Source organism: Hyla sarda, chromosome 1, assembly GCF_029499605.1.
Source record: "Hyla sarda isolate aHylSar1 chromosome 1, aHylSar1.hap1, whole genome shotgun sequence".
NCBI lineage: Eukaryota > Metazoa > Chordata > Amphibia > Anura > Hylidae > Hyla > Hyla sarda.
The window spans coordinates 357,664,819-357,688,704 of NC_079189.1; the positions used below are offsets into that span (position 1 = coordinate 357,664,819).

The following is a 23,886-nucleotide window of genomic DNA, read 5'->3' on the forward strand; positions in this document are numbered from 1 at the left end:
GCCTTTGTCCACAGTGTGCAACATTATCAAGAAGTATGCAACCCATGGCACTGTAGATAATCTCCCTGGGTGTTGACAGAAGGGAAACATTTATGAATGTCTGGATGGTGTATAAGCAGCCCCAAACAGCTCCATGACTGTAAATGTGATGGTGATTCCAAGTTATGCAGAGGCTTCATCACACAGTGCTCCATGAACTTGGAGCTCATGTCTGAACAGTTTCCGAAGTAACGTGTGAAGATGGCCTTTGTCATTAGTCTACTGTTTGGAAAGGCCCTGGCCTGGGCTCCACCCCTTTGTTACCGTGTTGATCCAGCAGAATTTTGCAATGTCTTTGAGGAACCCGCACGTGCCTCTTCTGCTGAGACGGCTTTGCTGAACCTCTGTCAAGGGAATTCTTCCGTTGGTAACTACACGGTTCAATTCCGCACTCTATCCTCAGAACTTGCATGGAATGATGAGGCCTTGTGTGCCACATACAAAAAAGTAGTGAAGCAGGATTAAAGATGACCTCACAGCACGTGATCCTCCATCTTCTTTGACTGAACTTATCCACTTGGCCACACGAATTGATGTGCATTTTGCTGAGAGACTGGAGGAACTGCGCTTAGAGATGGAACCAGCCTGAACATGGAGCTATCCTCGCCTGGCACCCATGTTTCAACGTCCACCTCTTCAGTTTCCTGCACCTTATGCCAAAGAGGCTATGCAAGTGGATAGTTCTCATCTTAAGCAACAGGAGAGGTCAAGACGACGCAGTGAGAATTTGTGCTTGTATTGAGCTAGCCCGGAGCACTTCCTCAAGGACTGTACAGTTCGCCCACAGCCTCCGGGAAATGCCCGCACCTAGAGTATGTGGGAGAGGCGTCCCTGGGTGTGAATACTACCTCTCCACACTTAAAGGGGTACTACCGTGGAAAACTTTTTTTTTATTTTTTAAATCAACTGGTGCCAGAAAGTTAAACAGATTTGTAAATCACTTCTATTAAAAATCTTAATCTTTCCAGTACTTTTTAGGGGCTGTATACTAAAGAGAAATCCAAAAAAGAAATGCATTTCCTGTGATGTCCTGACCACAGTGCTCTCTGCTGACCTCTGCTGTCCATTTTAGGAACTGGAGAAAATCCCCATAGAAAACATAAGCTTCTCTGGACAGTTCCTAAAATCTCTAACTCCTCATTAGGACAACATACTTGATTTTATGAGGATAGTACTCCTCTGTGCTCCTATCAGACAGGGGAGAGCACAGAGGAGTGCTAGCTCACCCTCACTTACTGGACTTTGTCCATGCCTGTGCTTCAGCTTGGACAAAGCCATGATTTTATAAACCATGATTTCACTCCCCATTCCCAAAAGAAAGCAAAGGAGCCATACAGGGGTCCCAGTGGTCATACCTCCCGCAATCAAAAACAGGATAGAAAATATGTTTTTGTGCATGATGTATCTCCTTTAAGGTACTAGATTTTTTTCATTGTAATTTTCAAAATGTTTCCAATAGTGTACCTCTGCTTTACCTCACAATATAAGTCTTGCTATAGCATTTTATTATAGTAAAGACAAACAGTATAAGGTTCTTCTGCTTAAAATTTTTTTTTTCCTTAGTATGTCATTGCCAGAAACAAAAACAGCACTGGTCTATTGCTGAACCATAAAAAGTAAGCAAATGATTGCTTCGCTTTGGAGAAAAGCTAGTCAAAATGCCTACTGATCCCAGTAAAGATACTGTATGAAGAAATAAAACGAACAGTCAACACATATTAATTACCCTTCCAAAATACTTGAATTAGAGAGCATTTGCTAAGAAATCTGGGCTTACGTGGCTCATATAAAAATTATAGTTTGGCTGCAATTATTTTGGCTAATAAGGGTCTAATAAGTTAATAAGCAAAAAAAGCCTGCGGGGGGAAAGGGTGTGTGTGTGTGTGTGTGTGTGTGTGGGGGGGGGGGGGGGTTCAGTCACGCAGGTGCACAGCTTCATTCCCATGTTCTTCTTACTTCTTATTTGGCCAGCAGGCAGTGACGAGTGACGCTCCTCTGCGCTTCGCTCAATGAGGGCAGTGGCGGCTGCCAGCAGTGACGAGTGACCCTCCATACGTCACTCGTCATTTCAGGCAGCTTCCGCTGCCCTCAGAGAGTGAGGCGCAGAGAAGCATCACTTGTCACTTCGGACAGCCGCCACCGCTCACGGTCATCACCGACGCTCACGGTCATCACTGGGGGATGAGGGAATGGAGGAATGATTTGGCATGGGGGGAAGATTTGGCAAGTGGATGAGGGAATGGGAGAATGATTTGGCATAGGGGGAGAATGATTTGGCATAGGGGGAGAATGATTTGGCAGAGGGAGGATGATGTGGCATAGGGGGGGGATGATTTGGCACAAGGGGGGGGGAAATCTGGCATGGGGGGGATGATTTGGCACAAGGGGTGTGCTGGGGCTGCTACATGGGGGGTCCAGCAGGGGCCAGGGCCCCCTGAGAGCCCGAGCAACATAATGGGGTATTGGCTGTACCCCCCTGACGGCAGATCTGTGTACAAGGTAGGGCGGCACATAAGCCTAGTTGTCCCCTATTGGGTGTGTTTTGTCCCCGATTGGGTGTGTTTTGTCTCCTATTGGGTGTGTTTTGTCTCCTATTGGGTGTGTTTTGTCGCCTATTGGGAGTGTTTTGTCCCCTATTGGGAGTGTCCACAACCGTTATTGGGAATGTCCCCTTTTCGAAGGGTGCAAATACATTAAGTCCTGTGGGACGCTGCTGGGGAATTAAAAACTGTCCACTATTGGGAGGTGTCCCCTAATGGGAGGTGTTCACTAAGGGAGATTTCACTGTATATGGTTTTCACTCCAGTACTAATGGAAATAATTTGTTGCACATGCCAACTGCTTAAGAATCCTTTTCAATATTTTGTGTGGCTCAGACCCACCTTTCATATCTTCAAATGGCTGAGGACTTTTGCTTCAGGTATACACTAACATATGCCTGCACATATAAACTTCGTATAGTTTGGCCTAGTTTGTGTTTTTTATACAATGTTTTTCTGCAAACTTTACATAGTTAAGACTGCAACTAATGATTACTCCTAAAATCGATTAGTTAGCTGATTACTGGGATGATTAATTGGATAAAACCTTAACAGTGAATTAGGGGACCAGGGAAGGGTTATCAGGAGGGCGAGAGGAAGTGGGGACTGCATTGTGAAGAGTAAACAGGGGGAAAAGAGAGGGGACAGCGCCTTAAGGGTTAATTTTGGAGCCTCGCTGCAGGGGAGAAGGAGCAGTTCACAGACATTAGTAATGGCTGTCCTCCTGCACTGGGAAGATCTGCTAGCTTCTGGCCAGACAGGGGGCTCCCGTGATGTAAGGACCAGAGATGCCAAGGACAGATGTCTCAGGTCGGCAGCACTTTTAAAAAGGCATCAGAGGGTATAAGGGGCACCTGAGGGTGAGGGGTGGCACCAGTGGGTAAGGGGAGGCACTGAAGGGTAGGGAAGATGGAGATGGACATGTAGAGGCAGACTGAGGTGATAAAAGGCAGGAAAAAATAGCAAAAATGGTAGGAATACTGCGTTACTAAGCCACTCCCCCTAATAGCGTCGACCAAGAGAGGTCAACGGTTACACCCCCTCCCCATACAGTTCTAAGGAAGAGGCGGGGTGGCATGAACGCTGCCTCCCCGCCTCTCCCATAGAACTACATGGAGAAGGTGTGTAGTTGCGGCGTCATGCTGCGGCTGGCACGCCTCCTGCACATAGGAAGCTGGGACCCCCCGCGATCAAACACTTATCCCCTATCCTGCGGTCAGGGGATGAGTTGGTTTTGGCCACAGATGGCCTTTAAAGGCCACAGTTAAAGGGTTAATCTGCTAGAAAAAATTTTTTTTTAAATCAACATTAATTACTTCTATTAAAAAATCCTAATCCTTCCAGTACTTATTGGCTGCTGTATGTTTCAGAGGAAGTTCTTTTCTTTTTGAATTTTCTTTCTGCTGGACCACGGCACTCTCTGCTGACACCTCTGTCCATTTTAGGAACTGTCCAGAGTAGGAGCAAATCCCAATAGAAAACCTCTTTTGCTCTGGACAGTTCCAACAATGGACAGAGGTGTCAGCAGAGAGCACTGTGGTCAGACAGCAAGGAAATTCAAAAAGAAAATAACTTTCTGTGGATCATACAGCAGCTGATAAGTACTGGAAGGATTAAGATTTTTTAATAGAAGTAATTTAGAAATCTGTTTAAACTTTCTGGAACCAGTTGATGAAAAAAGTTTTCCAGTGGAGTACCCCTTTATATCAACTCCCTCTGTCACCCATTTGGCCCATACAAGACATGATTGTCACGATGCCGGCTGGCAGGAGGTGGATCCTCTGTGCCAGAGAGGGATGGCGAGGACCGTGCTAGTGGACCGGTTCTAAGACACTACTGGTTTTCACCAGAGCCCGCCGCAAAGCGGGATGGTCTTGCTGCGGCGGTAGTGACCAGGTCGTATCCACTAGCAACGGCACCTCTCTGGCTGCTGAAGATAGGCGAGGTACAAGGGAGTAGGCAGAAGCAAAGTCGGACGTAGCAGAAGGTCGGGGGCAGGCGGCAAGGTTCGTAGTCAGGGGAGATAGCAATAGTTCTGGTACACAGGGTATAAACACACAAAGAACGCTTTCACTGGCACTAAGGCAACAAGATCCGGCAAGGGAGTGCAAGGGAGGAGACTAGATATAAGCAGGGAACAGGTGGGAACCAATTAAGCTAATTGGGCCAGGCACCAATCATTGGTGCACTGGCCCTTTAAGTCTCAGGGAGCTGGCGCGCGCGCGCCCTAGAGAGCGGAGCCGCGCGCGCCAGCACATGACCGCAGGAGACGGGAACGGGTAAGTGACCTGGGATGCGACTCGCAAGCGGGCGCGTCCCGCTGTGCGAATCGCATCCCCAACGGCCATGGCAGAGCAGCGCTCCCGGTCAGCGCTGACCGGGGAGCTGCAGGGAGAAGGACGCCGTGAGCGCTCCGGGGAGGAGCGGGGACCCGGAGCGCTAGGCGTAACAGTACCCCCCCCCTTAGGTCTCCCCTTCTCTTTATCGGGTAACTGCCTCCCCTGGGATGAGGACACCGGGAAAGGATGGAGGGATTCCTCAACGGCAGGCAGAACCGCAGGAGTAGGAATGGGGAGAGAGGGCAGAGGGCGGGACCTGGCACGGGGCAGTGTGACACCAGGACGAGGGCCATGAGGGGACACAGAAGCTTGCCTGATGGAACTGGGAGGGGGGGAGGGGCATTTCCTGTGGCAGGCAGAGTCCTTAATGACCTTAGGGGGACCAGATACAGGAGGAACCACAGAGTTACGGCAAGGGTTACTGGGAACCGGTTTTAGACAGTTCTTGGAACAAGAGGACCCCCAACTCTTGATCTCCCCAGTGGACCAATCCAGGGTTGGGGAATGAAGTTGAAGCCAGGGAAGTCCAAGGAGAATTTCCGAGGTGCAATTGGGGAGGACCAAAAGTTCAATCCTCTCGTGGTGAGATCCGATGCTCATAAGAAGGGGCTCCGTGCGGAAACGTATGGTACAGTCCACCCTGGCTCCGTTGACCGCGGAAATGTGGAGTGGCTTGACAAGACGGGTCACCGGAATCCGGAATTTATTCACAAAGGAGTCCCGAATAAAATTCCCAGAAGCTCCAGAGTCCAGGCAGGCCACGGCTGAGAGGGGAGAGCTGGCTGAAGTGGAAATCCGAACAGGTACCGTGAGACGTGGAGAAGCCGACTTGGCATCAAGAGACGCCACACCCACGAGAGCTGAGTGCGAGCGTGCGTTTCCCAGACGTGGAGGACGGATTGGGCAATCCACCAGAAAATGTTCAGTACTGGCACAGTACAAACAAAGATTCTCTTCCTTACGGCGATTCCTCTCTTCCAGGGTCAGGCGAGACCGATCCACTTGCATGGCCTCCTCGGCGGGAGGCCTAGGCGCAGATTGCAGTGGAGACTGTGGGAGAGGTGTCCAGAGATCTAAGTCCTTTTCCTGGCGGAGCTCTTGATGCCTCTCAGAAAAACGCATGTCAATGCGAGTGGCTAGATGAATGAGTTCATGCAGGTTAGCAGGAGTCTCTCGTGCGGCCAGAACATCCTTAATGTTGCTGGATAGGCCTTTTTTAAAGGTCGCGCAGAGAGCCTCATTATTCCAGGATAGTTCAGAAGCAAGAGTACGGAATTGTATGGCGTACTCGCCAACGGAGGAATTACCCTGGACCAGGTTCAGCAGGGCAGTCTCAGCAGAAGAGGCTCGGGCAGGTTCCTCAAAGACACTTCGAATTTCCGAGAAGAAGGAGTGTACAGAGGCAGTGACAGGGTCATCACGGTCCCAGAGCGGTGTGGCCCATGACAGAGCTTTTCCAGACAGAAGGCTGACTACGAAAGCCACCTTAGACCTTTCAGTAGGAAACTGGTCCGACATCATCTCCAGATGCAGGGAACATTGGGAAAGGAAGCCACGGCAAAACTTAGAGTCCCCATTAAATTTGTCCGGCAAAGACAGGCGGAGGCTAGGAGTGGCCACTCGCTGCGGAAGAGGTGCAGGAGCTGGCGGAGGAGATGGTTGCTGCTGCTGTAGCTGAGACTGAATCTGCTGTAGCTGCGACTGGAGTTGCTGAGTCATGGTGGTCAAGTACGACAGCTGGTGATCTTGTTGGGCAATCTGTCGGGCTTGCTGGGCGACCAGTGTGGGGAGGTCGGCGACAACAGGCAGAGGAACTTCAGCGGGATCCATGGCCGGATCTACTGTCACGATGCCGGCTGGCAGGAGGTGGATCCTCTGTGCCAGAGAGGGATGGCGAGGACCGTGCTAGTGGACCGGTTCTAAGACACTACTGGTTTTCACCAGAGCCCGCCGCAAAGCGGGATGGTCTTGCTGCGGCGGTAGTGACCAGGTCGTATCCACTAGCAACGGCACCTCTCTGGCTGCTGAAGATAGGCGAGGTACAAGGGAGTAGGCAGAAGCAAAGTCGGACGTAGCAGAAGGTCGGGGGCAGGCGGCAAGGTTCGTAGTCAGGGGAGATAGCAATAGTTCTGGTACACAGGGTATAAACACACAAAGAACGCTTTCACTGGCACTAAGGCAACAAGATCCGGCAAGGGAGTGCAAGGGAGGAGACTAGATATAAGCAGGGAACAGGTGGGAACCAATTAAGCTAATTGGGCCAGGCACCAATCATTGGTGCACTGGCCCTTTAAGTCTCAGGGAGCTGGCGCGCGCGCGCCCTAGAGAGCGGAGCCGCGCGCGCCAGCACATGACCGCAGGAGACGGGAACGGGTAAGTGACCTGGGATGCGACTCGCAAGCGGGCGCGTCCCGCTGTGCGAATCGCATCCCCAACGGCCATGGCAGAGCAGCGCTCCCGGTCAGCGCTGACCGGGGAGCTGCAGGGAGAAGGACGCCGTGAGCGCTCCGGGGAGGAGCGGGGACCCGGAGCGCTAGGCGTAACAATGATGACAGGTTGCCAATGAATTGTCATGGCAAATAAGGGCTAAATGAAGCCCAAAGGTCTGCCATCTTAGTGTACCTACGATATTGGCAGGACCAAATAAAATGCCTATCAGTGTTATAATACTCTGTAGTACAAAAATATTGCATTGTATTATACCAGTGATCAGACAATTGCATGGTTAAGTCCCAGAGGCCAAAATAGGATATTTAGGATAGGTATCATTTGTGTATCCACAATTTACTATGGTTTGGAACAACAGCATTTAACCAAGAAATAGATTACACACCAATTCAATATTTAGGCAATAAATAGTGACACAAGCCATTAAATTGTGCAACGTCAATATTATAAAAGACACATCGTCCTCCACATGAGGAGAAACCTCATGCTCTTTGATTGTTAGGAAGGATTAAGCTCATTCAAATTGTATCCTCTACAATAATATATGGATAGAGAATTCATATGGTCTAACCAACTCGCTAAATGCACAACTCTCACACCGGGTCACAGAACCATTTAGTATCTGGACCTACCAAGACAAAAGTGATAACTCTGTGCTTTATCCCATTATCATATTGCTGTATCACATTATCATAATGCTTTTAAAACGTCACTGTTGTTAGAAACTACTTTTTTTTTTATTCAATTCCAAAACTAAGCATTTTCCTAATATACTGCAATAAAAAATTTGATTGCTAAAGATGTGAAAAAATGGTTTAAAATAATAGCCACTAGGGGTCTCTGTCTCTTTATTTTGCAAATGAACCCTGGTAACCAAGTATTTTTGGTCCAGCAACTAGGTATTTCAGACGCATTTGCTAAGGGGAGGGGGTAGGAGGGATGTGGTTCTCTCCCTGCTCTGCTCCCTGCTGTCCCTCAGTGCAGTGTATCAGCCAGCTTTCACCAGTGTAAGACCGCTTGCATTCTTTTCAGAAGAGGCGTTTTTACATGCACACTGACAAGCAAAACAAGGTGCTCAATAATTATTTATATGCAAAATGATTTCTCTTTGGTCATTTTATTAACTTATTTTTGGTGTATTTGCACCATAAAGGCTCCACATGGCTGCTTTAGGGTTATAAAAAAAACATGCATATTTGGCACAAAGTTTTGCAAATGTAAAAGTGTTTGTGCAGACCTCATAAAAGAGAGGGGGGAGGAGGAGCTCATCATGCTCCTGGAGACCCCCCCCCCCCCCCCCCCAGCCTCCAAGAGAAGTGTAAAAAGACTGTGCATAGTTATACATAGATAAAAAGGTATTTTACATTTTAAAACATGCATATATTATTATGCATACATGTCTAAGAGTACATGACTACACGGACCTGAGAATTTTTTCTTTTTTTTCTTACTAATGACAATAACGCTTTAACCCATCCTGGTCCCGTTAGCGGCTTTGAACTGTTCTCATGAGCTAAGAATGCTTCAAACCTGGTCGGTTCCGGTTGTTATCAGTAGCCAGGATAATGCCCGGCATTAACCCTTTAGACGCTGTGATCAAAGTTGATTGTGGCGTCTAAAGTGCGAGGTTAACGGTGCCGGTAGTTCAGGGATGCTGGTCGGGACATCTGCAGCGAAATCGCGGGTCCCGATCAGCTGAGGGGACAGCAGGAGTGCCCTTACCTGCCTCCTTGCCGTCCGATCAGTCCTCTGCTGCTCACAGCCAGCCATGCAGTCTGGAGCAGCAGAGCATTGATAACACTTATCAATACTATGCTATGGGGTACCACCACGTGCCTAAATGTCTGAACTATTCAAATATATATATATATATATATATAAATATATATAAGGTTAAGTAAACTGCACGTTTTGATCACTTCATATCCCATAAAAAAACAAATAAAAAGCGATCCAAAATTCCCATCAAAATAAAAATGGTACTGATAAAAACTACAGATCGCGGCAAAAAAAATTAGCCATCATAAAGCCCTGTATGCGGAAAATTTTTATTGCATGTAGTTATAATTTTTCTTAAAGAACTAAAATAAAATAAAACCTATATAAATTAGGTATCCTTGTGACCGTATTGACCTACAGAATGGTAGATTTTGTTATTAAATGATTAATGTAATTACAAAGTACAATTGGTGACGCAAAAAACAAGCCCTCATATGGGTCTGTAGGTGCAAAATTGAAAGCGTTATTAAGTGGGTTTCGTCCTTAGGGGTTAACTATCTGTTTTATTATGCAGTATGTTCTTCTTTAGTATGTTTATAGGCTTCTGTTAGAAGCCTGACAATCACATTTGTATGCTCTATTTTTGATGTGTTTACAATGTAAAAAAAAACTATAAAATTTAAAAATAATAATCTATATACAGTGGTCCCTCAACATATGATATTAATTGGTTCCAGTAGAACCATCATATGTTGAAACCATCATATGTCGAGTACATATGTCTGTGTAAAAATGGTAATTGGTTCTGGGGCCTCGGAACCATTGTATGTTGAATACATATCTCTATGGGAAACTGCCAATTGGTTCTGGGATGACCATTGTATGTGGAGTGTATGGAAAGTGTTTAACAAACCAGGGTGCCTCCAGCTGTTGCACAACTACAACTCCCAGCATGCATGTACAGCCATTGACTGTCTGGGCATGCTGGGAGTTATAGTTTTGCAACAGCTGGAGGCACACTGATAGGGAAACATTGATGTATGGGGTGTATAGTGTGTGTATATGTATTGTATGTGATGTGTGACATCGCATACAGTACTGTACAGTTCTTTAAATACCATCAGGGGGGGACAGAATGTCCTCCATTACGATCCTGCCGACTACAGCTCCTTAATAAAGGAAGGGGAGGGCAGCCAGCAGCTCATTGGATGCCTGCAGCAAGATGCTGCAGGCTATTGGCTATGGCGGCACTGGGGGGGCGGGGCTTACACGGAGCTCACAGTGGAAGCCTGCGTGAGGTAGCAGGACAGCATGTGAGTAACAGGAGGCAGAACGGGGCACACGGGGCACATTAAACAACTATCTGTCAGTTGCTGAAGTTGTCAGCGCTGTCACATAGCTGTTTGTACGATGGCCCCGACACACAGCAGCATCATATGTCGAGGCTGCCTTCAACATACGATGGGCTCTGAGAGGCCATCATATGTTGAAATGATCATATGTCGAGGCCATCATAAGTCAAGGGGTCATTGTATAGTATCTTATAAATACTTGTAATCCTTCTATTACAACCTAAGGAAAATTGCCATATAAACAGTACTAGCAGACTGCTCCAATAGAAAATTATTCCTGCAGGATGCCCTACATAATTGGTGCCAGCAGACTGCCCATAAGCAGCTATGTCTGCAAAGTGCCTCATATAAACAGTGTCAAAGAGTATACCCCCAAAAGGCAATGCCAGCAGACAGCGTATCCATACGCCCCCGTTTCCAAGTCCTTAAGGACCGAGGGCGTATGGATACGCCCTGAGCATTTCCGGCCCCCACCGCTAGCCGGAGGGGAGCCGGAGCCGGTTGCCTGCTGAAATCGTTCAGCAGGCATCCCGGCATATCGCCCAGGGGGGTCATTATGTCCCCCCATGTCGGCGATTGCCGCAGATCGTTGGACAATTCAGTCCAGCGATCTGCGGCGGATTCCGGGTCAATCGGGTCTCCAGTGACCCGATGACCCGGAATTACTGGCTGATCGGGGCCGTCAGAGACGGCCCCGAACAGCCAGAGCCTGCAGGAGTGAGGTGGCACTGGTGCCACCTCACGATCGCCCTGATTCGTCGGCCGGATTACCGGCCGACCAATCAGGGCGCCTGCTGCGGGTGTCACTCCCGCAACCCGCTCCGCCCCTCTTCCGGAGGACGTGAGCGGGTGCGGGAAGACGACCCCGGGTGCTGGGGACCCCGATCCCCGGCGTCCCTGTTGGGATCGGGGCCCCAGGAGCGACGGCGGCGAGGGACAGTCCTGTGTGGATCGTTGGAGGTGAGTGACAGCCTCACAGTATTGCCAGATAGCCACTGACTGTCCAGGCATGCTGGGAGTTTTACAACAGCTGGAGGCACCCTGTTTGGGAATCACTGGCGTAGAATACCCCAATGTCCACCCCTATGCAAGTCCCTAATTTAGGCCTCAAATGCGCATGGCGCTCTCACTTTGGAGCCCTGTCTTATTTCAAGGCAACAGTTTAGGGACACATATGGGGTATCGCCGTACTCAGGAGAAATTGGGCTTCAAATTTTGGCGGATATTTTCTGCTATTACCCTTTTAAAAATGTTACATTTTTGGGAAAACAAGCATTTTAAGTAAAAAAAAAATTTTTTTTTTACATATACAAAAGTCATGAAACACCTGTGAGGTATAAAGGTTCACTTAACCCCTTGTTACGTTCCCCGAGGGGTCTAGTTTCCAAAATGGTATGCCATGTGTTTTTTTTTTTGCTGTCCTGGCACCATAGGGGCTTCCTAAATGCGGCATGCCCCCATAGCAAAATTTGCTTTCAAAAAGCCAAATGTGACTCCTTCTCTTCGAGCACTTTACACCCCCATATGGGGTGTTTTCTGAATAGGGAGAAATTGGGCTTCAAATTTTGGGGGGGTATTTTCTGCTATTACCCTTTTTAAAAATGTAAAATTTTTGGGAAACCAAGCATTTTAGGTAAAAAAAATAATAATTTTTTTTACATATGCAAAAGTTGTGAAACACCTGTGGGGTATTAAGGTTCACTTTACCCCTTGTTACGTTCCCTGAGGGGTCTAGTTTCCAAAATGGTATGCCATGTGTGTATTTTTGCTGTCCTGGCACCATAGGGGCTTCCTAAATGCGGCATGCCCCCAGAGCAAAATTTGCTTTCAAAAAGCCAAATGTGACTCCTTCTCTTCTGAGACCTGTAGTGCGCCAGCAGAGCAATTTTCACCCCCATATGGGGTGTTTTCTGAATCGGGAGAAATTGGGCTTCAAATTTTGGGGGGTATTTTCTGCTATTACACTTTTAAAAAATGTAAAATTTTTGGGAAATCAAGCATTTTAGGTAAAAAAAAAATATTTTTTTTACATATGCAAAAGTCGTGAAACACCTGTGGGGTATTAAGGTTCACTTTACCCCTTGTTACGTTCCCTGAGGGGTCTAGTTTCCAAAATGGTATGCCATGTGTGTTTTTTTGCTGTCCTGGCACCATAGGGGCTTCCTAAAGGTGACATGCCCCCCCAAAAACCATTTGTCGCTCCTTCCCTTCTGAGCCCTCTACTGCGCCCGCCGAACAATTAACATAGACATATGAGGTATGTGCTTACTCGAGAGAAATTGGGTTTCAAATACAAGTAAAAATTTTCTCCTTTTTACCCCTTGCAAAAATTCAAAAATTGGGTCTACAAAAACATGCGAGTGTAAAAAATGAAGATTTTGAATTTTCTCCTTCACTTTGCTGCTATTCCTGTGAAACACCTAAAGGGTTAATACACTTACTGAATGTCATTTTGAATACTTTGGGGGGTGTAGTTTTTATAATGGGGTCTTTTATGGGGTATTTCTAATATGAAGACCCTTCAAATCCACTTCAAACCTGAACTGGTCCATGAAAAATAGCGAGTTTGAAAATTTTGTGAAAAATTTCAAAATTGCTGCTGAACTTTGAAGCCCTCTGGTGTCTTCCAAAAGTAAAAACTCATACATTTTATGATGCAAACATAAAGTAGACATATTGTATATGTGAACCCAAAAAAAAATTATTTTGAATATCCATTTTCCTTACAAGCAGAGAGCTTCAAAGTAAAAAAAATGCAAAATTTTCATTTTCTTCATCAAATTTGGGGATTTTTCACCAAGAAAGGATGCAAGCTACCATAAAATTTTACCACTAAGTTAAAGTAGAATATGTCACGAAAAAACAATCTCGGAATCAGAATGATAACTAAAAGCATTCCAGAGTTATTAATGTTTAAAGTGACAGTGGTCAGAATTGCAAAAAACGCTCCGGTCCTTAAGGTGAAAAAGGGCTCGGTCCTTAAGGGGTAAAAAACTGAGCTGTTCACAAAGCAATCTTCCACAATCTTTTTTTTGCTGTCGTTTTAAATCCACAGTTGTGTTGTATCGTGTTTTTCTTGTGAATAATTGTATAGTCACAGTGAAAGAAATGGAGTCTAAAGGTACAAGTATTTCAAGTTATTTTGTCTACTCACCCAAAAAGCTCCAGTCACAGTGGATTCATGGTCTGCTCTATTCTGTGCATTGTTTCCTTAGTTGTGGCATATAAATGTTTACAAGAAGGAAGTAAACACAAGTTTAATATACTGTAATATTGTGGAGGGGGAAAATCAGCTTCCTGGATTGGACTTAGCCAAAGAAAATTTACATTTGCTTTTGAGGAAGTCAAAAGAATACTGAAAAATGTAGAGTAGGGCTTTCCCATTTTTGGTTAATTCTTTATACTGACATAAGACTAGTAAAGTTCCAGTCCTACTCGATCTGGTCAGAATCTCATCTAGGGTAAAGTCCTTCCAGCTCATTTGACTACCAGTATGGTATTGTGGCATTTACTGATAATCATATGAAGGGAAAATGAACGGTTCTCATCATAAGTCTGATATTGCTGAAGGAGTCCCATCATTTTCAGTAAGACATATTTCACACAGAAGTATTCTGGTCAGTATCCTGCATCAGCCTTGGTAAAACTACCTTTCACATTACTGTTACCCTCCTGTAAAAACCTCTGTCATGAACTCCAGTCAGATAATCCTGAAAACGGCGATCAAAAAATCCCATTCATGTCAAAGGGATTTTTTGACCATCCTTTAGCATCAGTTATGTCCGTTATGACTAACGTCCGTTACTTTTGACAGCACAAAAGACGGTGCATGCACTAATTTTTGTTCCGTCAAAAATAACAGTGGAATAACAGCCATTCAAATTTAACAGTGAAGTCTATGGGTGACGGATGTTCACAAATGACATCCGTTATTGTCCTTTTTTTATGTTCCGTTATTGCTACTGAGCATGATTAGTACAGCATCACAACAAGGAATTCACATGGAAATAAAATAACTGACATAAAATAACAGACTATAAAGGGTGATAACGGATGGCACAATATCCGTTATCTTGACAGTATGTCCGTCAAAATTGGTCATCAGTTATCATCCGTTGTATTCAGTTATTTTATCCATTTTTTCATGACCCGTTATTGCTGAATAACAGGTGTCGCAATGCAGGAACATAACGGTAGTGTGAAAGGGGCCTAACTTGGAGAGCATTTAGAACATGGAAGTACAAATTTTTCCATAATGGCTTCTCTGTGTTAGTTTCACTGTTGGCTGTTGCTATCAAATACTGATGGAAAATACTGACTAATTAAGATACTTTGCTTTACCTCTACTAAACATACAAAATAAGGGTGCTCTTCCACAATGCCCTAGCGACATCAGCTAGCCCATGTGGTAGTGAACTGAAGGAGGGACCTGGACTTGCTAATTTTAATAGTGGTGGGTATAGGTGCAGCACATAATGCTCAATGAAGCACTTGCAGTAGCAGCTAGCAGTTGCAATTCATTGATCATTATGTGCTGCACCTATACTTGCCACTTTTTAAATCGACAAGTCCAGGTACTTCCTGCAGTTCACAACTACATGTGCTAGCCGTGGCCACAAGCTGGAAGACAACTCTAAAAATCACTTTGACTGGTTACATGTAACAGCTGTTCCACGGCAATTGCTGGACAGCTAGGCACTACTTAGCAAAAATGCCTACTGTTTAGAGCTAATGGCCATGTTTTTATGCGCTTTACCTGTACTTGCCACAAGACTGTGGCAATAGCGATAAACTACAGGCAGGTTTTTTGGCCGTGCAGCAATTATCATAGCGCTACTACTAAATGTATAAGCAGCCATAGGGTACATTTCCATGTATTTAACTACTGCTTCAGTGTAAGGCTATGTTCACAGTGAAATTTTCGTGCGGAATTAAGATTCTGGAGTCTGCAGAAAAAATAATCATGTCTATTCTTTCTGCAGAGTCTGCATGGAAATGCAATGCCTTCTATGAGACGTGGTGCATTTTCGAGTAGTCCTAGCGCTGGCATGTTCTTGCGGCGCTACGCTGTCAGTGGAATGTCCAAATGGTAATTTTCTGTGAAGACATTTCACCGTCTGAACATAGCCTAATGGATTACATTAAAGGAATACTGGAGCTTCAATCTTGTGGACTGTAGCTGTCGCCTAATCAGTAATTCTACAAAAAGCCTGCATATAGCCTAAAGGTAGGTTGACGCAGCCGGCCTTTTGCGAGTTTTCTGCTTTCCTGTTTTAGTGTTACTGATAGATTTTTACTATTAAATGACAGCTGCAGTCAACAAGATTGAAGCTCCAATATTCCTGTGCTGTACTCCTTTACACTGAAGCTGTAGCTTAACCCCTAGACAATATCAAGTGTACCTTTACGCCCTTGCTGTCTGTGACTTACCCCTTTAAGTCACAGACAGCAAGGGCATAGAGGTACACTTGATATTGTCTAGGGGTTAAGCTACAGCTTCAGTGTAAAGGAGTACAGCACAGGAATATTGGAGCTTCAATCTTGTTGACTGCAGCTGTCATCTGGTGGAGAACAATTTTTTTTTTTATCAACTGGTGCCAGAAAGTTAAACAGATTTCTAAATAACTTTTCCAAATTGTAATTCTTCCAGTACTTATCAGCTGCTGTGTGCTCCAGAGAAAGTTCTTTTCTTTTTGAATTTTGTTTTCAGTCTGACCACAGTACTCTCTGCTGACTGTCAGGATCCGGGTTGGCGGAAGGTGAGGACACTGGAAGTGGATCCTCTGAACCAGAGAGGTGATGGCATGGGCCGTACCAGGGGAACGGAGTATAAGGGGTTACTGGTATTCACCAGAGCCCGCCGCAAAGCGGGATGGACTTGCTGCGGCAGGTAACCCCCAGGTCGTTCCTCCCAGTAGCGACTCAACCTCTCTGACGGCTGAGATGACGCGGTACAAAAGGACAAGGCAAGGCAAGGTCAGACGTAGCAGGAAGGTCAGGGCAGGCGGCAAGGTTCGTAGTCAGAGGCAACAGCAGAGATTCTGGAAACACAGGCAAGGACACACTGGAACGCTTTCACTAGGCACTAGGCAACAAGATCCGGCAGGGACAGGAAGGGGAAGTGATGTTTTATAGGGGAAACAGTGATTAGACTAGATTGGGCCAGGCACCAATTAGTGGTGCACTGGCCCTTTAAATTTCAGAGAGCCGGCGCGCGCGCGCCCTAGAGAGCGGGGCCGCGCGCGCCGGGCAAGGAAAGAGGAAGGACGGAGCGGGTGAGAAGGGACATGGGATGCGATCCGTGAACGGGCACGTCCCATCCCACGGATCGCATCCCCTCCGGTGACAGGGTAGCAGCGCTCTCGGTCAGCAGCGCCGACCGGAGCACTGCAAGCAGAGTAACGCCGCGAGCGCTCCGGGGAAGCAGCGGGACCCGGAGCGCTCGGCGTTACAGTACACCCCCCCCCCTTGGGTCTCCCCTTCTTTTTGGAACCCAGAAATCTACGAATGAGTTCCTTATGAAGGATATTGATCTCGGGTTCCCAGGACCTCTCTTCGGGGCCACAATTCTCCCAATCAACAAGAAAAAATCTTTTACCTCGGACAACCCTGGAGGCGAGGATCTCTTTCACAGAGAAGATATCAGAGGATCCAGAGACAGGAGCAGGAAGAATGACTTTGGGACAATAGCGGTTAAGAACAACAGGTTTGAGTAGAGAGACATGGAAGGAGTTAGGAATACGGAGAGAGGGGGGCAGATGAAGTTGGTAAGAGACAGGGTTGATTTGTTTTTTGACTATGAAAGGCCCTAAAAATCGGGGGCCCAACTTGTAACTGGGTACACGGAATCGAATATACTTAGCAGAAAGCCATACCTTGTCACCAGGGGAAAATACCGGAGGAACCCTTCTCTTTTTATCAGCATGCACCTTCATTCGAGATGAGGCCAGTAGAAGCGACTTTTGAGTCTCACGCCAAATGGAAGAAAAATCTTGCGTCAATTCATCAACGGCAGGAACCCCAGAGGAAGTGGGATAGGGAGGGGGGAAGCGGGTGACGGCCGTACACCACAAAAAATGGAGATTTGGAAGAAGACTCAGAGTTTTTAAAAGGTCCACCCAATCGTCTTGGCGAGAGGAGACAAAATGTTGCAGGTAGTCACCAAGTATCTGATTTACTCTTTCCACTTGACCGTTGGATTGAGGGTGGTAAGCAGAAGAAAAATGTAGTTTGATTTTTAATTGACTGCAGAGTGCCCTCCAAAATTTAGAAACAAACTGGAAACTCTGTCTGAAACGATGTGCTTGGGAAGCCTGTGAAATCGAAAAATATGAAGAAAAAATTGTTTCGCCAATTGAGGCGCAGAAGGAAGACCCGGCAGAGGAACAAAATGAGCCATTTTAGAAAAACGATCAACGACCACCCAGATGACTGTATTATTGCGGGAAGGTGGCAGATCGGTGATGAAGTCCATACCAATATGGGACCATGGCTGTTCAGGTACAGGTAAAGGAAGGAGGAGACCTGCCGGCTTCTGGCGTGGAGTCTTGTCACGGGCACAGGTAGTACAAGCCCGAACAAAATCAGTCACATCCTTCTGCAAGGTGGGCCACCAATAGTGTCTGGAAATCAACTGCTCCGACTTCTTGACACCAGCATGTCCGGCCAAAAGAGAAGAATGACCCCATTTAAGAATTTTGTGGCGAAGGCGTGAAGGTACAAAGGTGTTCCCTGGAGGAACTTGCACAAGAGTGGTAGGAGCGGAGGAGATGAGACACTCAGGAGGTATGATGTGCTGTGGAGGGGCTTCAGATTCGGAAACATCTGTGGAACGTGATAGTGCGTCAGCTCTAACGTTCTTGTCAGCTGGACGAAAATGAATTTCAAAATTGAAGCGGGCAAAAAACAATGTCCATCTAGCTTGGCGAGGATTTAATCGCTGGGCAGTCTGGAGATACGATAAATTTTTATGGTCCGTGTAAATGATGATGGGATGCAGGGACCCTTCTAAAAGATGTCTCCACTCCTCGAGTGCCAATTTAATAGCTAAAAGCTCACGATCTCCAATCGAATAATTTTTTTCTGCAGGAGAGAAGGTCTTGGAGAAAAAGCCACACGTGCGATTTTTCCCAGTAGTAGTCTTTTGAGTTAAAACGGCACCGGCACCAACAGAAGAAGCATCTACTTCAAGGATAAAAGGCTTTGCGGGGTCAGGCCTGGACAGGACAGGTGCAGAAGCAAAGGCAGCCTTGAGCAAATTAAAGGACTCCTCCGCCATAGATGGCAAGGACCTCGGGTTCGCGTCCTTTTTGGTCAACGCTACAATAGGAGCAACGATGGTGGAGAAGTGGGGAATAAATTGACGATAGTAATTAGCGAACCCGAGGAAGCGTTGGATAGCTCGCAATCCAGAGGGGCGTGGCCAATCCAGAACCACAGAGAGTTTGACAGGATCCATTTGAAGGCCTTGGCTGGACACAAAGTAACCCAAGAAAGGTAGACTACTGCGTTCAAAGAGACACTTTTCTATCTTAGCGTAAAGGTGATTTTTGCATAGGCGCTGTAACACCTGACGGACATGGAGGCGATGTTCCTCAGGGTTAGAAGAAAAAATAAGAATGTCATCCAGGTAGACCACTACACAAGTATATAGCAAGTCACGAAAAATCTCATTGACAAAGTCCTGGAAAACTGCTGGGGCGTTGCAAAGGCCGAAAGGCATGACAAGATACTCAAAATGTCCGTCACGGGTGTTGAATGCAGTTTTCCACTCGTCTCCTTCACGTATACGGATAAGATTATAAGCCCCTCTTAGATCGAGTTTGGTAAAAATTTTTGCTCCCCGCAGACGGTCAAACAATTCAGAGATAAGGGGGAGTGGGTAACGATTCTTAACGGTAATTTTATTTAAACCGCGGTAATCGATGCATGGGCGTAGGGTTCCATCTTTCTTAGCAACGAAGAAGAATCCTGCCCCAACAGGAGACGAAGATTTTCTGATGAATCCTTTTTTTAGATTTTCTTGAATATACTCGGACATGGCTTGGGTCTCTGGGGCAGAGAGCGGATAAATCCTGCCACGCGGTGGAGAAGTACCAGGAAGCAAGTCAATAGGGCAGTCAAAGGGTCTGTGTGGAGGTAAGACCTCTGCTTGCTTTTTACAAAAAACATCGGAAAAGTCCTGATAGGCCTTAGGCAGGCCTGGCAGAGAAGAAGCGATGGTTACTTGACTGATGGGTAAGGTCTTAAGGCATCGCTGGTGACAGGTAGGACCCCAACTTCTAAAGTCCCCAGAAGACCAGTCGAGAGTAGGAGAGTGGAGCTGGAGCCAAGGCAAGCCTAGTAAAACTTGAGAAGTACAGTTGGGAAGCACAAAAAATTCTATCTCCTCATGATGGAGGACACCTACGTTCATGCGCAAGGGCACAGTGCGATAGCACACGGTACAGTCCAGATTCTGTCCACTGACAGAAGAAATGAAGAGAGGCTTGTCGAGACGGATCACAGGGATGTTGAATCTGTTGACTAATGAGGCCTCAATGAAGTTACCTGTTGAACCTGAGTCCAGAAAGGCCACGGCAGAAAAGGCAGATTTAGCAGGCAAAGAAATCCGTACAGGAATAGTTAAGCGTGGAGAGGTAGAATCCACACCCAGTAACGCCTCTCCCACGTTTACTAGGTGCGTGCGCCTTCCCAGACGCGGAGGACGAATAGGACAGTCCTTCAGGAAATGCTCGGAGCTCGCACAGTAAAGGCAAAGGTTCTCATTCCTGCGGCGAGTCCTCTCAAATTGGGTCAGGCGAGACCGATCCACTTGCATAGCCTCCTCGGCGGAAGGCACAGTCACAGGTTGCAGCAGATGCTGGAAGAGAGGTGTTGGGCGGGGAAACTGCCTGGTGTGAACGAGATCCTTTTCTTGGCGTAGCTCCTGTCGCCTTTCTGAAAAACGCATATAAATGCGGGTGGCCAAATGGATTAGTTCAGACAGGGTTGAGGGTATCTCTCGTGCGGCCAGAACATCTTTGATGTGGCTGGATAAACCCTTCTTCAAGGTTGCGCAGAGAGCTTCATTATTCCAGGCTAATTCTGAGGCAAGAGTCCGGAACTGAATGGCGTAATCGCCCACTGAAGAGTTTCCTTGAACAAGATTCAACAAGGCCGTCTTGGCAGAAGAAACCCGGTCTGGTTCCTCAAAAACAGAGCGTATTTCTGAGAAGAAGGTTTGGACTGAAGCGGTGGCAGGATCGTTGCGGTCCCAAAGCGGAGTGGCCCAAGACAACGCCTTTCCAGAGAATAAGCTGACCACGAATGCCACCTTAGACCGTTCCGTGGGAAACTGGTCAGCCAATAGCTCCAAGTGCAGAGAACATTGGGTCAGGAAGCCACGACACAACTTAGAGTCCCCATCAAACTTATCCGGAAGAGAAAGACGGACTCTGGTGCTGGAAGCAGCAGCTTGCAGTTGAGGAACTGGCGGAGAAGATGGCTGTAGAGGCAGAAGTTGCTGAACCATTGCAGTCAGTTGTGACAACTGATGTCCTTGTTGGACTACTTGTTGAGACTGTTGGGCCACAACGGAGGAAAGGTCTCCAAGGCTAGGTAGCGGCACCTCAGCGGAATCCATGGCCGGATCTACTGTCAGGATCCGGGTTGGCGGAAGGTGAGGACACTGAAAGTGGATCCTCTGAACCAGAGAGGTGATGGTGTGGGCCGTACCAGGGGAACAGAGTCTAAGGGGTTACTGGTATTCACCAGAGCCCGCCGCAAAGCGGGATGGACTTGCTGCGGCAGGTAACCCCCAGGTCGTTCCTCCCAGTAGCGACTCAACCTCTCTGGCGGCTGAGATGGCGCGGTACAAAAGGACAAGGCAAGGCAAGGTCAGACGTAGCAGGAAGGTCAGGGCAGGCGGCAAGGTTCGTAGTCAGGGGCAACAGCAGAGATTCTGGAAACACAGGCAAGGACACACTGGAACGCTTTCACTAGGCACTAGGCAACAAGATCCGGCAGGGACAGGAAGGGGAAGTGATGTTTTATAGGGGAAACAGTGATTAGACTAGATTGGGCCAGGCACCAATTAGTGGTGCACTGGCCCTTTAAATTTCATAGAGCCGGCGCGCGCGCGCCCTAGAGAGCGGGGCCGCGCGCGCCGGGCAGGGACAGAGGAAGGACGGAGCGGGTGAGAAGGGACATGGGATGCGATCCGTGAACGGGCACGTCCCGTCCCACGGATCGCATCCCCTCCGGTGACAGGGTAGCAGCGCTCTCGGTCAGCAGCGCCGACCGGAGCGCTGCAAGCAGAGTATCGCCGTGAGCGCTCCGGGGAAGCAGCGGGACCCGGAGCGCTCGGCGTTACACTGACACCTCTGCCTTTGTCAGGAACTGTCTAGAGCAGGAGCAAACCTATCCTGCTCTGGACAGTTCCTGACATGGACAGAGGTGTCAGCAGAGAGCACTGTGGTCAGACTGAAAAGAAATTCAAAAAGAAAAGAACTTCCTCTGGAGCATACAGCAGCTGATAAGTACAGGAAGGATTAAGCTTTATTAATAGATGTAATTTACAAATCTGTTTAACTTTCTGCCACCAGTTAATAAAAAATGATTTCCACCAGAGTACCCCATTAAGGAGCAAAGGCATACCTGTACTTCTTAGATTGTTTAACATTTATGAAGCAAACTCACTTCACAGGCGGTGAGGGACGGCTACCGACTAATGGTCGGCTTCGGCGATGCCTCTCTGCTGCCTGTAACTAACACTTTAGATGCAGTGATCAATGCTGATCAGAGTGTCTTAAGGAATAATAAAAGATGAGGTTACCTCAGTGGTCTCACCAGACCCCCGCAAAGTGATCATAGGGGTCCGATGAGGTAAAATGGTGGCCGAGGATCCCCTTACCTGCCTCTGGATCTACACTCTAATGATGCAGCCTAGCAGAACTACAAAGTACAAAAATGAGCCCTCAATCAGCCTTGTATACTGAAAAATAATAAGTTTTAGGGGTCAGAGGACAAAGGACAATTTTAAGCATGTTGATTTTGTTCTAAAAAGTTTTTTTTTAGGTAGTACAATTGAAGAAAAACTATAAAAAATTGGGTATCGTTTAGTTTTGACCAATAGAGTAAAGAGAACATGTCATTTTACCATTAATCCCTTGCCGCAAATGGACGTTCATTAACGTCCATCTGCGGCTCACGAGGTATGACGCGCGCTCAGCAGGTGAGCGCACATCATAGCCGGTGGATCCCGGTTTCTATAGGCAACTAGGACCCACGGCTAATGCCAGACCGCCGATCAGGCTGATGTCCGGCATTAACCCTAGACGCGGTGATCAAACTTGATCGCCGTGTCTAAAACTAAAGTAAACATTGCCAGTTAGCTCAGTGTTGCTGTTTGGGACTGCCATAGGGAAATAACGGCGTCCCGAACAGCTTGCAGGACGCAAGGAGGAGCCCTACCTGCCTCCTCGCTGTTCGATCACTGAATCACTGCTCCATGCCTGAGATCCAGGCAGGAGCAGTCGAGCGGCGATAACACTGATTAATGCCATGCTATTGCATGGCAGTGATCAGTGTAGGAAATCAGTGTGTGCAATGTTATAGTCCCCCTATGGGGGCTAGAACATTGCAAAAAAAAAAGTGAAAATAAAGTGTTAATAAATGTGATTTGACCCCTTCCCTAATAAAAGTTTGAATCACCCCCCTTTTCCCATAAAAAAACTCTGTAAATAAAAACAAAAACATATGTGGTATTGCCTCGTGTGTAAATGTTCAAACTATATATATATATATCGTTAATTAAACCGCACGGTCAATGGCGTACACATAAAAAAAAATTCCAAAGTCCAAAATAACGTATTTTTTGTCACTTTTTATGCCATAAAATTTTTTTATAAAAAATTATCAAAAAGTTAAATCAATACAAAAAAGGTACCGATAAAAACTTCAGATCACGGGGCAAAAAATTTGCCCTAATACCACTCAGAAAAGGACATTTTTGAACGTATAAATTTTGGTGCATGTAGCTATAATTTTTTTTTTGCAGTAAAATAAAATCAAACCTATATAGAAATTGGGTATCCTTGCGACCGTATGGACCTACAGAATATATATAAGGTGCAGTTTTTTACTGAAAACTGCACTGCATAGAAATGGAAGTCGCAAAAAATTACAAAACTGCTTTTTTTTTTATTTTGCCCCACAAATAATTTTTTTCTGGTTTTGCCACAGATTTTGTAGTGAACTTATTAATGGTATTACAAAGCAAAATTGTTGGCACAAAGAACAAGCCCTCATATAGATTTTTAGGTGGAAAATTGAGAGTGTTATGATTTTTAGAAGGTGAGGAGGAAGAAACAAAAGTGCAAAAATTAAAAATCATCAAAGGAGGGAAGGGGTTAAGGACCCAGGGCGTCCTGGTACTTAAGGACTCAGGATGTACCTGTACGTCCTGAG

The 23,886-nt window shown here is 46.6% G+C and overlaps 1 protein-coding gene across 7 annotated transcripts in view; it reads right to left on the reverse strand.

Annotated features, from left to right (window-relative positions):
• Window positions 1–23,886, reverse strand: part of LOC130274126 (programmed cell death 1 ligand 1-like) — a 151,295-nt gene that overhangs the window by 51,631 nt on the left and 75,778 nt on the right. Inside the window, exon 1 of one of the 7 annotated variants that reach the window (XM_056522083.1) lies at window positions 13,592–13,636. The exons of the other annotated variants lie outside the window; for them this stretch is intronic. The gene's annotated coding sequence lies outside the window, so the exon portion shown is untranslated. Of the gene's footprint in view, window positions 1–13,591; window positions 13,637–23,886 lie in introns of those variants that run through there. 7 annotated transcript variants of the gene reach the window in all.